Raw genomic sequence first — 16,877 nt, forward strand, 5'->3', positions numbered from 1 at the left:
TTATAGGACAGTTAGGGCTACACAGAGAGACCCTATCTTAAACAAACAAAGGAACAAAAAAGCAAGTCCATCAATCAATCAGTATATCAGTATATTAAGCATATACAGCACACATCTGTAATCCCAGCACTCAGGGAGGCAGAGGCAGGCAGATCTCTGTGAGTTCAAGGCCAGCCTGGTCTACACAGAGAAACCCTGTCTTGGAAAAACAAACAAACAAACAAACAAGAGTATTAAAGAGAAGTGGGATCCCAGGACAGCCCAGCTCTGCACTTAAGCCAGAGAGATGGGAGAATGGCGCAAAGGAGATGGAGGTGGGGGCATCCTGCTGAGACAGTGGAGGGCCAGGTGAGGCCTGGCAGGGAGTCCCAACCTTTAGGTGTTTCCAAGAAGCTGGTAAAATGCAGTCTGAGAGGGTCCTGCTGGATTCGGCCACACAGAGGTCCCCGGGGAACTTTGGTGAGAACAGCTTTGTGGTGTGATGGTAAGAGCCTGCCTGAACGGGAAGCAGGGAGCTTGTCAGTTTTGGTTTGTTTTTCAGAGGGAGGAAAGATTTATTTTGGCTCATGGTTAAAGGCAGTATTATGCTAGGGGAGGGACAGTGGAGTAGCAACTCTGCCTCTAACTCTGAACCGTGTGGAAGAACAATCTGGGGTGCCTCACAGACTCCATGCTATCCTATCATTCCAATGTTAGTATATGTGCTGCTGAAGTGAGGAACATGTTTCTTTGAGGAACATTTTACTGTAAAGGAGTGCGGACTGGAGTGCTAGCTAGAAAGGGATGAGTTCAAAGGAAGTTTGTTTTTTTCCTTTGTTTTAGATAGAGTAGCATAGCAGCTTAATTACACAGTGTGAACAATCAGAGTGGTGCCCCCAGGACAGGATGTGATGCAGTTGGGAGTGAGGTCATTGTTAAGGTCATGAAAGCTGGAAACTCTAGATAAAATCTACTGTGAGCCACGTGGAGTAGGTATGGGAGGGGAGGTCTTGAGGGGTGAGGATACTGGAGGAGCAGATGCACACTGAGGGCCTGGCACTGCTGGGCGGGGTGGCATGTTTGCTGGATGCCTATCCTGCTGTGCTGAATACTGCATTCATGTCACCAGCTGAGGCCTGAGAACAATCTCATTAGGTAAGTACTGTCTACGCTTTACAGATAAAGAAACTGAGGCTGAGAGGGAAAATGCTCTGCCCAGCCAGCAAACAGCAAAGCCAGCCTTCACAGCTGTCCCGCCAAGCTAGCCAAACACCTGCACTCCAGATGTTTAAGGACTTGATGAGATAAGGCCTACATATGGGGGAAATTTAAGGGGGAAAAAAATCCCTCATGTAATACAAGTGCTGCCCCCAGGCATCCTAGGAGTCTAAAGACACAGAGGTGCCCCGTTCTCAGGAAGCAGACAACATCTGGGGTAGGGGTGTACAGCAACTAATCTGCAGAAGCCTCCAGGGCACATGACCCCTCCTGCTGCACTGGTTACCCTGCTAGCCCTCATCTGTACCAAGCCTTTGGACTCACAGTGTCCCTGCTTCTTAGATCTTCCACTCTAGAGTTTCTGAGTAGTCTCAGTAGTGTTGTGTTTTGTCATTTTTAAATTTGCCAATTTTACATTTGACTCCAGACTCTGGTGATATGTCTGGAGTAGCCATTTTAACATAAAAATAAATGAAAACCCTTTAGGAAGACATGTGTGTAGCCTTGGAAGCCTCTGACACCTATCACAGCCTAGGTGGTCTGAGAAGCACTGTATAGCAGGGTATGAGCACTCACCCAGAGGAGATGGGCCTGTGGGCAAGACTGCAGGGACATTTTCTTGATTAATATTGACACGGAAGAGCCCAGCCCACAGCAGGTGATGCCATCCCTGGGCAAGAGGTCCTGAGGTGTATAAGAAAGGAAACTGAGCAAGCGGGAGGATCAAGCCAGTAAGCAGCATTCCCCTATGGCTTCTGCTTGAGTTCCTGCCTTCAGGTTCCTGCCTTGCTTGAGTTTCTGCCCTAAATGCCCTCATTGGTGGACTGTTACCTAGAAGTATAGATGAAATAAGCCCTTTCCTCCTCTGGTTACTTTTGTTCATGGTTTTTGTCGGAGCAATAAAAATCAAACTAAGACAGGGAGCATGTGTGGTCAGAGTGATGTGTGCAGTCTATGCCATGTGTATTGTAGTACTCGGTACTTTTGGCAGCACAACCAAAAGCATCCAGTGGGCTGGAAAGATGGCTAAGCAGGTGAAGAGTACTTGTTGCTCTTGCAGAGGAGCTAGCTTTGGTTCCTAGCACCCATATGGCATCTCACAAACGCTCGTAACCCTAGTTCCAGGGGCCCTCACACCTTCTTCTGGCCTTTGCTGGCACCAGGCACACGGGACTACACATGCATCATGCGTACACACAGGTGCAACATAGGAAGGAAGGAGAAAGCCAGCAGAGGTACTTACGTGTCTAGCAGCACCGGCCTGTGTGCATTTTATCTTACAGCTACTCTGGACATGGCTATAATGCCTATTACACAGGGACAGTGAGGAAGTGGCTCTGGGCAACATGGCATGTGAGATTTGATCCTAGAGTTCAGCTCCAAGCCTGTCTTCTTTGCTATATATGATAAAGCCAAAGAGGCAGGCTGGGACCAAGAAAGGGCTCTTGAGCTGGACTGTATCTATGATAATGAGAGTGCCTGAAGGTTTCTAGGCAGAAGAAACAAGATCAAGAGAGCCATCCTGAAAAGTCTGTTCAGCCAGGTATGAAGGAATGAAAGAAAGATTGTCAGTCAAGGTGTTTGGCACACACTTTTAATCACAGCATTCAGGAGGCAGCTGCAGGCGGATTTCTGTGAGTTCAAGGCTTGCTTGGTCTATATAGCAAGCTACAGGATAGCCAGGGCTATATAGAGAAACCCTGTCTAAAAAATGAAAGGGAGGGTGGAGGGAGGGAGGAGGGGGAGTAATAGTGCAGGGAGAAAGATTAAGTAGGAAGCTATTAAATATTCAAGACATGGAGTGCTAAGACCTTGGATTAACAGGGACAATGGGAAGGACAAAGACTGTTGTAAAGGAAGTTGGCAAAGACTAGTATCTGGGAATGGAAGAGCAGGAGAAGGAGCCAGATCTGACTCAGTGTCTAAGTTTGGGTGGTGAAAGAACGCTGAGGCCATGAGCAGAAAAGTAGAGATGGGAGGGGGCCAGCTCAATTTTACACATGGTCAGTTTGAGGTGATGGTAGCTATCTAGAGGGAAAACTTGGCTGGCGATGGAAACAGAGTTCAAGTCCAGAAGAGAGGACAGGGAGGGGATGACATCAGAGGCAGGAGAGACTCACTTGCACAGAAGTGACCACTGACCCCAAGAATATGGGACAAATCTTCTGAGACTAAAGGGACGGGAAAATGTGGGATAAAGAAACCAAAGATGGCTTTCAGGAAAATTCTCTTTAGAGTTAAAAGAAGATCCAGCCAACCAGAGACGAAAGTCTTAGATGGCAGAAAGACTGGCAAGGCAGTTGCAGTCAGCTGCATAGCTACCCAGACAGGTGCTGAATCCCCCTCCTCTGTTCTTGCTTTGCACTTCTATTTGGGCTTTCTCAATGTCACGGTAATGAGGAGGACCACACTGACTCATTCTCACTGATTCAGGTGTGGCGGCATTCATCCACCCTCAGACCATGCTGCCAGCCAGGGCAAGCCTGATGGGAGGGCCCCACAGAGGCTACCTGAGAACTAGACAGATGAGCCCACAGCAGGGTTCGAGTGATTGTAGACCATGTGCTAGGTCTTAGGTCCTTTTTGGGCCCAAGTTTGTAACCTGAAGGAAAAGGCATCTTGTTCTAACTTTGAAGCTACCTCCGATACCACACTATGAGGTACTGATGGCTTCTCTTGCTGGCTCAAGCCCTTCCTGCACCCTGTTTTTCTCTCTGTGAAGCTTTGCCTAATTGAGCTAAGGATCCCTTGGTGCTCCCTGTGGTGGCCTGTTTGTTATGGCATGTCACATTAGGACAACAGTCCATGCCACTTTCCTCACTGCTAGAGAGGATTTGATCTTTGCCCCCATACAGCAGGGTCCATTCTATGGTGACAACCTTCCCACTTCATGTTCACATCTGTTTCTGGTCTGTTTGTCCCTCTAGCCTGTGAAATAATTTACAATGTGAAGGCTACTCCTAAACCTTAATGAAACCTAGGCTCTACCTAAATCACTCCTCTGTCAAGTTCAGAGGCAGACCCTTTCCTGTTTGTAAGCCAGGGCCTCCAGGGGCCAGCCTAGTCAGCGCAGCCTAGCCAGATCCACTGAGGGACAGAGTAGAGACAGTCATCCTGTCAGGAGCACTTGGCACTGTCCAGCTTTCTCTCCAGGTCACTGGCCAGGATCCCACCGTTTCAGTCCCACACTGCAGCAGTGCAAACTTGTCCAACTCCACGGATATTAGTTTGACAGCTTTCATTGAAATCATAAGTGCAGATATATCCCTTTCTATCTCTCTCTGGAAGCCGATCCTGCAGGCCCATCTGTATGTGGGAAATACCGGTCTATGGTTACTGATTGACACTCTTTCCAGCGGGGAAGTTTAAGTACCTGGTGGATATAAAACTGCACAAGTTCCACAAAGTTCTTCATGAACTGACTTATTTGCTTTAATTCTAAGACATATAGAGAATGGAGGGAAAGATCTGTAGAAAAGTTTGCATTTGAGGAAAAATATAAGGCTAAACGTGGATCAGTAGTAAAATATGTGTTTAAGTATGTGTAAGGTCCTGGACTTGATCCCAGGACTATATACATGCTCACACATTCTCTCTCTCTCTCTCTCTCTCTCTCTCTCTCTCTCTCTCACACACACACACACACACACACACACACACACACAATTTGTTTTATGCATACAGTATCTCTAAAAAGGCACCCAAGAAATTTATGCCACTAGGGCTAATAGATGGCTCAGTGGTAAAGGCACTCACCACCACACCTGATGATCCTCATGACACACAGAGTGGAAGAAGATAACTAACTCACAAATTGTCCTCTGACCTCTACACATGCACCATGCAAATGTCCCCAACACCACTAAAAATAAATGAATGTACTTAAAAGCAGAATTTTATAATATTAATTGCCTTTGACAAGAAGGTAATTTGCGCCTTAGAAGTTAAGAGTAAGCTGGGCACAACTGCACACACCTGTAATCCCAGCACTCAAGGAGCCGGAGGCTGGTGGATTTCTGTGAGTTCAAAGCCAGCCTGATCTACTCAGTGAGTTCAGGCTAGCTAGGCCCTGTCTCAAAAAAAAAAAGAAAAAATTAATTTGAGTAGTAATTTTGGATTATTTAATTAAATTACCTATTCAGTCACTCAAGTAAAAAAAAAAAAACATGCAAGTTCATGCCTATATATTTAAGGAATGTTAAAAAATAATAGAAATACCCAGGGTTGATGAAACATACCTATAATCCCAGCACTTGGAAGGTGGAGGCAGGAGTATCCAGAGTTCAAGGCCAGCCTCAACTACACAGTGAGCTTGAGGTCAACATAGGTTCCTTGAGACCCAGTCATAGAAAAACGATGAGAAGGAGGAGGAGGATTATGATGGAAGAGGAGATAATGTCATAGGGTAAAGGGTCACTGCAACATTCTGTGGCTGTGCCTGGACTCACAATGCTGCCCTCTCTGTATTACAGTCACTGGGAGAGAAGGGATTCCTACCTAATCCTTTCAAATGTTACTTCTAGCCGCTCATTCTCCCTTTTACCTGGCAGTGTCCCAACACTGGGACAAGGGGCAACTTGTCAAGACAACAGATTTAGCAGAAGTTCAAATCTGATGACTCTCAAACGAACATAAAACTTCCAGCTAGTTGGTTAACACGCACACTTGTGACACCTGTTGGGGTGGGTAGCTTGTGGAAGGAAGAGCCCTGCCCCACCCCATAAAAATATGCTCAGCTTTACTCCAGTGACCTCAGACAGCACCCTCTGCCAGCCATGCGCAGCAGAAACAGGTAGAAGCTCAAAACAGCCTGGCTCTGGGAGGATCTGAAGAAAGTATGACCACACGACATTCATCATTTGACTCAACAACCCCAGTGCTGCCTACAACCTACCCTGCAGAATCGCTTCAACAAACAACATGTGTACAAGCCTATTCACTGTGGCACTGTGTGAGTGGCAGAATACTGAAAACAACCTTTGACCCTGCCTACAGGGGCTGCCCAGTGTGCCACCAGAGCTGGAGACATGAAGGATTTCCTGGCTGATGTGCTGTGATTGATAAACTGTAAAATATGTATAAACTACCTATGTTTTAGGAAAGAAAGAGAAGTAAACTATATATTTGATTAAAAAAAATACAAGAGAGCTAAAAAGATGGCTTAGGGGTTAAGAGCACTGTCTGCTCTAACAGAGGTCCTGAGTTTAATTCCCAGTGCCCATATGGTGGCTCACAACCATCCATGAGATCTGATGCTCTTTTCTGATAGGTGTACATGCAAATAGAGCACATATATACACACACACACACACACACACACACACACACATATATATATATATATATATATATATATATATATATATATATATAATCTTTAAAAAAAAACACAGGAAGGGTAAACTAGAAATGTTAGAGTAGGTAGGTAAAGATGGAGGGAGGATACAAAGCCAGGCTTCTCTAAGGATATTTTATAGTTTGGCTCTTGTACTTATATAATTATGCTAAAGATGTTCTAACACATCTTTATAAGGTGACCTTTTTATATACCCCTCTAACCTCAATTTTGATCAAAGGGTTGTCAAGGTCACCAAGAACAATGTAGAGATTGCCAAGGACTTATTTAAAAGAGTTTTCAAGTCTGACTGAGAACTCTGACATTTATACATAGATAAGAAGATGGAATATTTAAAATCGTGTTTTTCCTTTTTTTTTTTTTTAAAACAAGACATCTTTATATTTATCTTTAACTTAGAACCTAAATATAAGTATAAATAAATGAACCTCACTGTATATCACATTGGTATTATAACCAAAGAAAAGAGAATTATGAAGGCTGGGAAGATGGCTCCAAGGGTAGAGGAACTTGCTGCCAGGCTTGACCTGAGTTTGATCCCCAGGACCTACCTGATGGAAGGACTGACCCTTACAAGTTGTCTCTGACCTCTGATACACCCACACCTCCACACACCAAATAAATGAATTTCAGAATAAAACAAGAAAAATAACATAAAAATTTAAGTCCATTTTTACTACAATTCATAGACTTCCTAACAGCAAAAAAGCTATCAAAAAACCCTTCACTTTTACTTCCTGGTCTTGTTGCAGATGATAGTAGTGGTGTGATGAATTTTAAACAGTTATGCTATTTTTGCATTAAGAACAGAAAAGGAAAGGGGGTGGTACACCTTTAATCCCAGCACTCAAGAGGCACAAACAGGTGGCTCTCTGTAAGTTTGAGGCCAATAGAACCCACATATAGAGTCCAGGGCAGCCAGGACTACACAGAACCCTGTCTCAAAAAAACCAAACCACCACCAACAAAAAACACAGAAAGCCTAGCGGTGGTGCTGGCAGCGGAGGTGTGCACAGCTGCCTCAAACAGCTTTAATCCCAGCACTTGGGAGGCAGGGGCAGGAGGACCTCTGAGTTTAAGGCCAACCTGGTCTACAGAGCAAGTTCCAGGACACCTAGAAGTACACAAAGAAACCATGTCTGGATGAACCAAAAAAACAAAACAAAACAAACAAACAAACAAACAAAAAACCCACAAAGACTACACAGATGTTAGAAAACAGGTCACAAATGGGAGAAAAATTATGAAAGAAAATCTTCCAGGGTGGGATTTAGTATTATAGATGATAGTAGTGAGAATTTTAAAAAAAACATTTTTAGTAAGGTATAATTTATCTGCAACAACATTACAGGGTTTTTATTTATTTTATTTTTTGAAGATTTATTTATTTATTATTATGTATACAAATATTCTGTCTGCATGTACACCTGCTCACCAGAAGAGGGAACCAGATTTCATTGTAGATGATTGTGAGCCACCATGTGGTTGCTGGGAATTGAACTCAAGACCTCTGGAAGAACAGCTGGTGCTCTTAACCTCTAAGCCATTTTCCAGCCAGGGTTTTTATTTTTTTTTTTTTTCGTGGTATTGTGATCAAGCCAGGGCCTTGTGCAAGCTAGGCAACTGGGATCAGGTACATACCCACCCCCAAAATTGGATTTTAAGTGTACATTTCTGATAAATGTATACACTATCTTAACCACCAATCTTATGATAATCTAGAACATTCGTCAGCCCCAAAAGCTTCTTAGTCTTCTTTGTATATAATCCTCTTTTCCCTCGTCTTACATAATTGGTTTCTGTAACCAGAAACATATCTTGTCTTTCCTAGAACTTCTCATAAATACCACCATGAGCATGTCTGGCTTATTCACTTTATAATATTTGTGAGAGGGCATGGTGAGAGTCCGGCAAGCTGACCTTGATTCTTGGAACCCAAGTGTAGGGTAAGGACTGACTCTGAAGAGTTGTACTCCGACCCACACATGCACACCTCCCCCAATAAAACAATTCAAAGATTAAGAATAGCAATCTCTATGAGCTTCAGTCACACTGTTGTGTATCGGGCAGCAGTGAGAGCAGAGTCGCAGGTGAAGGGAGATGGGGCAGGCAGCCAGGAGAGGAGGCTATGACAAAGCTGGAGGGAGCAGTAGAGGAAGAGAGAAGAGGAGATGGGGAGGGAGGTTCAGGCTGTGCTGCCCCTCCCTGCTAACGTCAGGGAGCGGATGTGAGCAACAACGGTGGGCTCTGGGCTAAGATCGGGAGTTAGAGGGTTTGTGCTCCACCAGCCAGTTAGCCAGAGAAGAGTGGGGCCTTTGTTACCCAGGCCTAGTCAGGAATGCAGGGCTACCTGATGACTCTGTACCGTGGCCACAGGCCATAGGCCTGGGGAAGAGGCAGGTCACAGATGAGTCACGCTGAACTCATTTATTTCTATGGCTGAGTAATATTCCATCATGTGACTAAGCCATTTATCAGCTGATGGACGTCTTCAATTCTTTCTAGTTTTGGACCCCGCTGCATAAAGCTGTTATACACAGTCATGTACAAGTCTTTGTACACATTTTTCCATCTCTCTTGGGTAAATGCCAAAAAGTCACATTACTAGGTTGTGTATCATATGTGTATTCAATTTCACTTATTTATTTTTACAGATTTGTTTTATTTCATGTGTACGGACGTTTTGCCTGCATGTATGTCTGGGACTATGTGTGTGCCTGGTGCCCACAGAGGCCTGAAGGTTCCCTGGAACTGGAGTTATAGACAATTGTGAGCTGTCACGTGGAAGCTGGGAACTCAACCCAGGTCTAAAGGAGAAGCCCATGCACCTACCCACTGAGCCATCTCTCCAGTATGCATAATATACATGCATATTACATTTTACAATACGCAATAAATTCATCTCGCAAAATGAGTGGACCATCTTACATTCCCATCAGCATGTAGGACTGTGTTAGGGGATTTAGCTCAATGGTTCCTAGTATGGGTACCTTGAGTGTGTGAAGTCCTGAGCGCCATGAACAGAATGGAAGAGTGGAGCTGGCTTGGGAGCCTTACATCTGCACCAGCAGCTGGCAGTGCCAGCCTTTCAAGTTTAGTCATTCTTCTTAAAAATGTCTGTGTTGGGCAGACGGCTCAGCAGTTAAGTGAGCTTACTGTTCTGTCAGAGGGCAGGGCATGACGGGTATGTGTGCAGGTGTGCAGTCAGAAGGCACATTAAAGAACTAAAAAAGGTATTTTAAAGATTTTATTTTCATTTGAATTATGTGTATTTGCATGTGAGTGCAGGCTGTCTGCAGAGGTTGGGTTCCCCTGGTGCTGGAGTTAAGGGTGGTTGCAAGCAATCTGATGTGAGTGTTGGCAATTGAACTTGGGTCCTACAGAAGAGCCGTACATGCTCTTAACCAGGGGGCCATATCTTAAACATGATCGCTTGGTTCAACAACATTCTAATCACTCCACAGAGAAACTCTGCTGCTACTGACAGTCAGTTCCAAGTCCCCTTGGCAACAGCACACATATTTTCGGTCTCTATGGAGTTGCTTCTTCTGAACATTTCTCACAGATAGAATCATGCAGAGTTGGAGAGACAGCTCAGTAGTTAAGAGCATTTGCTGTTCTTGCAGAGGACCTGGGTTCAATTCCAGAAGCCACATGGCAGCTCACAGCCATCTGTAACTTCAGTTCCAGGAGCACCGAGCCCATATATGCCTCACATGCATTCAGGCAAAATACTCATATACATAAAAAACAAACAAACAAACAAAAAAAAACAACTAAATCTAAAACAAACAAACAAAAAGCTCCATGGGATCTGATGGCTCTTCTGGCCTTTGTGGGCACTGCACCATAGACATAAAAATGTTTTGTTTCTTTTTCTCTGTGTAGCCTTGGCTGTCCTGGACTTGCTTTGTAGACCAAGCTGGCTTTGAACTCACAGAGATACGCCTGCCTCTGCCTCTCTGAGTGCTAGGATTATAGATGTGTGCCACCATGCCCATCTCATAAAAATGTTTTTAATGAAAATAAATAAATATGAAGTGGAGAAATGGCTCAGAGGTTAAGAATCCTGGCTGTTCTTCCAAAGGTCCTGAGTTCAATTCCCAGCGACCACATGGTGGCTCATAACCATGTATAATGAGATCTGGTGCCCTCTTCTGACATGCTGGCATACGTGCAGGCAGAATACTGTATAAATAATAAATAAATAAATCTTAAGAAAACAAAAGAAATAAATAGAGTCATGCAGCATGTTGTCTTTTATGTCTGGTTTCTTTGATTTCATACAAAAATTTTAAGATTCTTAAGAATTTTACGATGGTGTCGCTCACAAGTACTTAATTTCTTTTGATGGCTGAATAATAATTCATTTTTAAAAATGTAAGTACCGCTGGGCAGTGGTGGCACATGCCTTTAATCCCAGCACTTAGGAGGCAGAGGCAGGCATCTCTCTATGAGTTCGAGGCCAGACTGGTCTAGAGAGTGAGTTCCAGGACAGTCAGGGCTACACACAGAAACCCTATCTTGAAAAGCAAACAAACAAAACTACCTAATTATTTATTGGATGCTAAGTAGGTGGCTCAGTAGTTGGGAGCATTGGCTGCTCTTCCAGAGGAACAGGGTTCAAATCCCAGCCCCTTTCCAGAATAGCTAGGGCGGGAAACCTTGTCTTAAAAACAAACAAACAAAACAAAAACAAAATACCAAAACCAACCAAACAACCAAAAACAAAAACAAAAAACAAATCCCAGCCCCTACACGGTGGCTCACAACCATGTATAATTCTAGTCCCAGGGGATCAGACGGTCTCTTCTGGCCTCTGAGGACACTGCATGCATGTGGTACATGAACATACATGCAGGCAAAACACCCACAAACATAGAAAGAAACAATGTTAAATAATGCATTTATTTTTATTTTATGTGCATTACTGTTTTGCTTGCATTTATGTCAGTGTGAGGGTTAGATCCTGGAGTTCCAGACAGTTGTGAGCTGCCATGTGGGTGCTGAGAATTGAAGCCGGGTCCTCTGGAAAAGCAGTCAGTGCTCTTAAACCCTGAGACATCTCTCTAGCCCCCATAAAAAGAAATTTAAAAAAAATTTTTAATGTAGTTCTTTTATGTGTATAAGTACTTAGGTATGTGTACTATGTGCATGCCTGATGTCTGAGAATGTAAGAGAATAAAATTGATTATTTTTTGTGAATTACTTAGAGATATTCTATTGTAGTAGTTAAAAAAAAAAGACTTCAGTAACAGTTTTGGTTTTTTTTATTCTCAAAGCAGGGTTTCTCTGTGTAGCCCTGGCTGTCACTCTGTAGACCAGGCTAGCCTTGAACTCAGAGATCCACCTGCCTCTGCCTCCTAAGTGCTTGGATTAAAGACGTGTGCCACCATGGCCCAGCAATTTAAAAAATATTATAAAAATTTATTTGTTATGTAAACAGTGTTCTGCCTGCATGTACACCTGCACACCAGAAGAGGGCATCAGACTGCAGTACAGATGGTTATGAGCCACCATGTGGTTGCTGGGAATTGAACTCAGGACCACTGGAAGAGTAGTCACTGCTCTTAACCACTGAGCCATCTCTCCAGCCCCTGGTTTTAAAAATTTGAAGAAACACTTTATTTTTATTTTATAGGCAGGAGTGTTTACCTGCATGTGTGCCTGTGCACACGCGTGCACCCATGCTTTTGTGTGTGTGCCCCCAGAACCAACAGAGAGTGCTGTATTTCCTAGAGTTGGCTGTGAGCCACCCAGCACGGGTACTGGTCCAAACTCGGGCCTCTGAAAGAACAGTTAGTGCTCTCAAACAGCAGAGCTGTCTCTCCAGCTCTCTCTCCTTGAGCTCTTTAAGACTTGATTTTAGGCTGTATTAGACAGGCTTGGCACAGCTTTGCTCTACAGAAGGGTTTAGGAAAGAGCTGGCCTGTGTAGAGAGCATTTGCAGCTATTCTAGCCCATATGGTCCCGTCCACTGTAGTATAAATCAGCCAGGAAGAGTATGTAAACAGGTAGTGGTGGGCCTGTGGTAGACCAGATCTGGGCAGACTGTAGTTTGTCTCCCCAGCTTCTAAGTCATGGTCCCTATTTCTACAGCATGGCTTCACTGAGCTCTCATGTCAGCCAGAATATTAACGACGTGTTTCCGTTCTGATTGACCCACAATCCAAATTCTCACAGGACTGTGGGATCTGACTCCCAACCTCACAGCAGTAGTCTCTGTCAGCATCGCCCAGTCACCTTGCACACATGAAATCGGCTTCAGCTGAGGAGTCACAGGGCAATCACACACAGACTTCGGGCAATCCCCTTCTCTGTACCTATCTTTCCTTCAGCTTGCCTCTGAATTCCCACCTGCTTTGGCAGCCCTCACCTATGAGCTCTGCCTTCCAGTGCGGCAGAACTCCTGTGTTCTGCTTGAGTGACACCTCTGTGCTGTGTGAGCATGCGGTCCTCAGGTGAGGGGAGGTGACAGTTATTTGGGGTTTACTTCAAGTATTTTCCTTCTCTCAGGGATCATTTCTACCTATTTCTAAAAGCCAATAATAGTGGTCATACGTACTGTACTCAATTTTAGAGCCATTTACAATGGGAGGGCTGGGCCATGGTCTAAATAAGCAGTCCTAAACTCATTTTTTTTCCATTTTTATCATCCATCATAAAAGCCTAAAAGCAATAAAACTCCATAGCAGTAAGCATATCTGTAGTTGCTCTGAGTTTCTGAAAACAGCTTTCCCCACTTAAAGAACCTAAGGATCTCTGGATGAATGGCTGATTTTCATTGGGGTAGATACAAGGTGTACCTAGAACTGTGGATAGGATACTGTGATAGGATGCATCAGAGACATAGGGCCCCATGTGGGGGCTCTCACTGCCCAGATACAGGATAATAGGATACAGGATAACTAGGAAGAATAACGTGGGGCTGGAGAGATGGTTCAATGGTTGCTGCTCTTGCAGAAGATACAGGTTCGGTTCCCAGCACCCACACCCCAAGCCTCACAACTTCCTGTAACGTCTGTGCCAGGGGATGCAACACCCTCTTCTGGCCTCGGTGAACACCCACACATCTACATACACTCAGGGACACAGGCGTACACACAAAATAGATAAGTCCTCAAAAACAACACTGACAGCAAGACACTGAACCTGCAGGGGTAAATGTGACAAGGAAAAAATATTTTTGCTGAAAAATAATAACTTACCATATCAAATGCATAACATAGGAAAATATACAATTTAAGTAATACAGTGAAATAATTTAGGCAAAATTTTCACCTAATGCTAAAACTAGTGGTTGAGAGGGTGGGGGTGTAACTTAGTAACAGAGGACTTGCCTACCACACAGGGGGCTTTTAGTCTGATCCCCTACACAAAAGAGTAAACAAAAATAAAACCAAGTGCTAGAGAGATGGCTCAGAGGTAAAAGCACTGGCTGTTTTTCAAAGGTCCCGAGTTTAACTCCCAGCAACCACAGGGTGGCTCACAACCATCTGTAATCAGATCTGGTGCCCTCTTCTGGTGTGCAGGTGTACATGAGACAGAATATTGTATAAATAATAAATAAAGAAATCTCTTTTTTAAAAAAAAAAAGAAAAGAAAACCAATGGTTGCTAGATTACTGGGAAAAAGGATATCCATGTGGTTTCAACTTATCACTTGGTAGAAATAATAAAAGGAACAACTTTTTAAAGATTTATTTATTTCTTATGTATACAAAGTTCTGTTTGCATGTATACCTGCACACCAGAAGAGGGCACTAGATCTCATTATAGATGGTTGTGAGCCACCATGTGGTTGCTGGGAATTGAACTCAGGACCTCTGGAAGAGCAGACAGTGCTCTTAACCGCTGAGCCATCTCTCCAGCCCCAGTTTAGTTTAGTTTTGTTTTTTTTAAATTATGTAATTATGGCCTATAGTCTAGACTTAGCTCATTATTTCTTGGTTGGTATGTAAAACAATTTGGCAGTTCCTCATAAAGTTAGACAGAATGACATTATAATCCAGCAATTCCACTCTTAGGTATGTACCCAGACTAACTGAAAGCAGGGACTCAAGCAGACACCAGCCAATGTCCACAGCAGCAGTTTTCACAACAGACAAAAGTTAAAAGAATCCAAATGCTTATAAATATAAGAATGGATGAATAAACTGTGTATATACATAAAAAGGCTATTATTACCTTAAGGAGGAATAAAATTCTGGATCATGGTACAACTTGGCTAAAACCTGAACACATTATGCTAAGTGAATTAAACCACACAGAAAAGTCCAAATAAGGTAAGATTACATTTACATGCAGTTTGGAAAGAGGCGAATTCGCAGAAAGCATACTGTTCAGCAGGCAAGTTCTGTTTGTGATAACGAAATGTTTCTAGAAATGGATAGTGCTGAGGGTTGTAATAACATTACAAATGTACTTTCTGTGTATGGCGCTGGGGGTTGAATTTAGGGTCTCACTCGTACATGATTGACAAGTGTTGTGCCACTGAGCTATAGCTGCAGCCCTGCAAATGCACCTGATGCTACAATTAGCTACTTTAAATTTTCATGTGTCCAGTTTTGCCTGCATGTCTGTGCACCACATACTTGCCTGGTGCCCACGATGATCAGAGGAAGGCATCAGATCCCCTGAGACTGGAGTTAGAGGGGGTTGTGAGCCACTGTGTGGATGCTGGGAATTGAAGCCAGGTCCTCTGAAACTTTTAACCACTCTTAACCACTGAGGCATTGCTTTAGCCCTCAAACAATTATGTACTTTGTTTTTCTGTTGTTGATTTTTGAGACAGGGTCTCTCTACAGAACCCTGGTTGCCTTAGAACTCATTATGTAGATCAGGTTGGCCTTAAACTCACATAGATCTGACTGTCTCTGCCTCTCAAATGCTGGGATTAAAGGAGTGGTAACCATGCCTAGCCCAATTATATATTTTAATTAATTAAATAAAAATTAATTGGCTGTCCTGGAATTCATTCTGTAGACCAGGCTAGCCTCGAGCTCATGCCTGTCTCTGCCTCCCCAGTGCTGGGATTGAAGGCATGTGCCACCACCGCCCAGTCAATTATATATTCTAAAATGAATAAGGTTCATTGATTGTGGTAGTGCATGCTTAGAATCTCAGCACTCAGAAGACTAAATCAGGATGAGTTTGAGGCCAGCCTAAGCTATTCCGCAAGAACCTGCTTTATAAAAAAGGCTAAAATAGTAAATTTTATGTTATGTATATTTTTTACCAAAATAATACATTAATTCTTATATTTATCGATTGATTGATTTATCACCAGGTGGTGGCGGCCCACACCTTTAATCCTAGCACTCAGGAGGCAGAGGCAGGTGGATTTGAGTTCAAGGCTAGCCTGGTCGAGCCAGTTCCAGGACAACCAGGCCTACACGGAGAAACTCTGTCTCAAACAAACAAACAAAACCCCACAAAACATTGATTTATTTATCTGTGGGAAGGGAGCTTGTATGTGCCACAGAGAGCTGGTGGAAGTCAGATGGCAGCCTGAGGGAGTCAGCTCTCTCCTTCCACTACGTGGCTTCCAAGGATAAAACTTGGGTCACCAGGACTGATGGTGCTTTCACGTGCTAAGCCATCTTGCCATCCCTATTTTTAATTTGTTAGTGTAGTTTTTGTTGTTACTCTTTTTTTTTTTCCCCTCTGTGTAGCCCTGGCTGTCCTGGACTCACTTTGTAGGCTGGCCTTGAACTCACAGAGATCTGCCTGCGTTTGCAGGCAGAGGACGATCTCGGGAATTAGTCCTGGCTCTCTACCTCTCTACCTCTTCTTGACTGAGGTACACACCAGGCTTCCAGAGCAGCGCTGGGGTGACAGTGCTTGTGCCATTATGTTTCAATTTACACAGGTTCTAAGGACCTAAACTTGGGTCATCAGGCTTAAATGGAAAGTATTGTACACACTGAGCCTACTCCCCGTTCCTGTAAATATTTCTTAGGTGTAAAGATAAAGGTTAGAGGGTCCCTTCTGGCTAGAGGCCCAGGTTCAATTCAGCACCCACATGGCACCTCACAACTGTCTGTAACTCCAAGATCTGACATCCTCATACAGACATACATGCAGGCAAAAACTAATGTACATAGAATAAATAAATTACTTTTTAAAAAAAGAATGAAAAACACCAGGTGGCAGTGGCACACATCTTTAATCCCAGCAGGCAGATCTCTGTGAGTCTGAGGCCAGCCTGGTCTACAGAGTGAGTTCTAGGAAAGCCAGGGCTACTCAGAGAAACCCTGTCTTTAAAAACAAAAACAAAAAGAAAGAAAGAAAGAAAGAAAGAAAGAAAGAAAGAAAGAAAGAAA

General features: G+C 43.7%; 1 long non-coding RNA gene across 1 annotated transcript in view; it reads right to left on the bottom strand.

Moving 5' to 3' along the window:
• Positions 1-445: 445 nt before the first annotated feature.
• Positions 446-16,877, bottom strand: part of LOC129682303 (uncharacterized) — a 22,446-nt gene continuing 6,014 nt past the window's right edge. Inside the window, exon 3 of the long non-coding RNA XR_008720963.1 lies at positions 446-496. This is a non-coding gene — a long non-coding RNA (uncharacterized LOC129682303). The remainder of the gene's footprint in view (positions 497-16,877) is intronic.

This window comes from Psammomys obesus, unplaced genomic scaffold (assembly GCF_907164565.1).
Source record: "Psammomys obesus unplaced genomic scaffold, mPsaObe1.curated_primary_1811, whole genome shotgun sequence".
Lineage (NCBI taxonomy): Eukaryota > Metazoa > Chordata > Mammalia > Rodentia > Muridae > Psammomys > Psammomys obesus.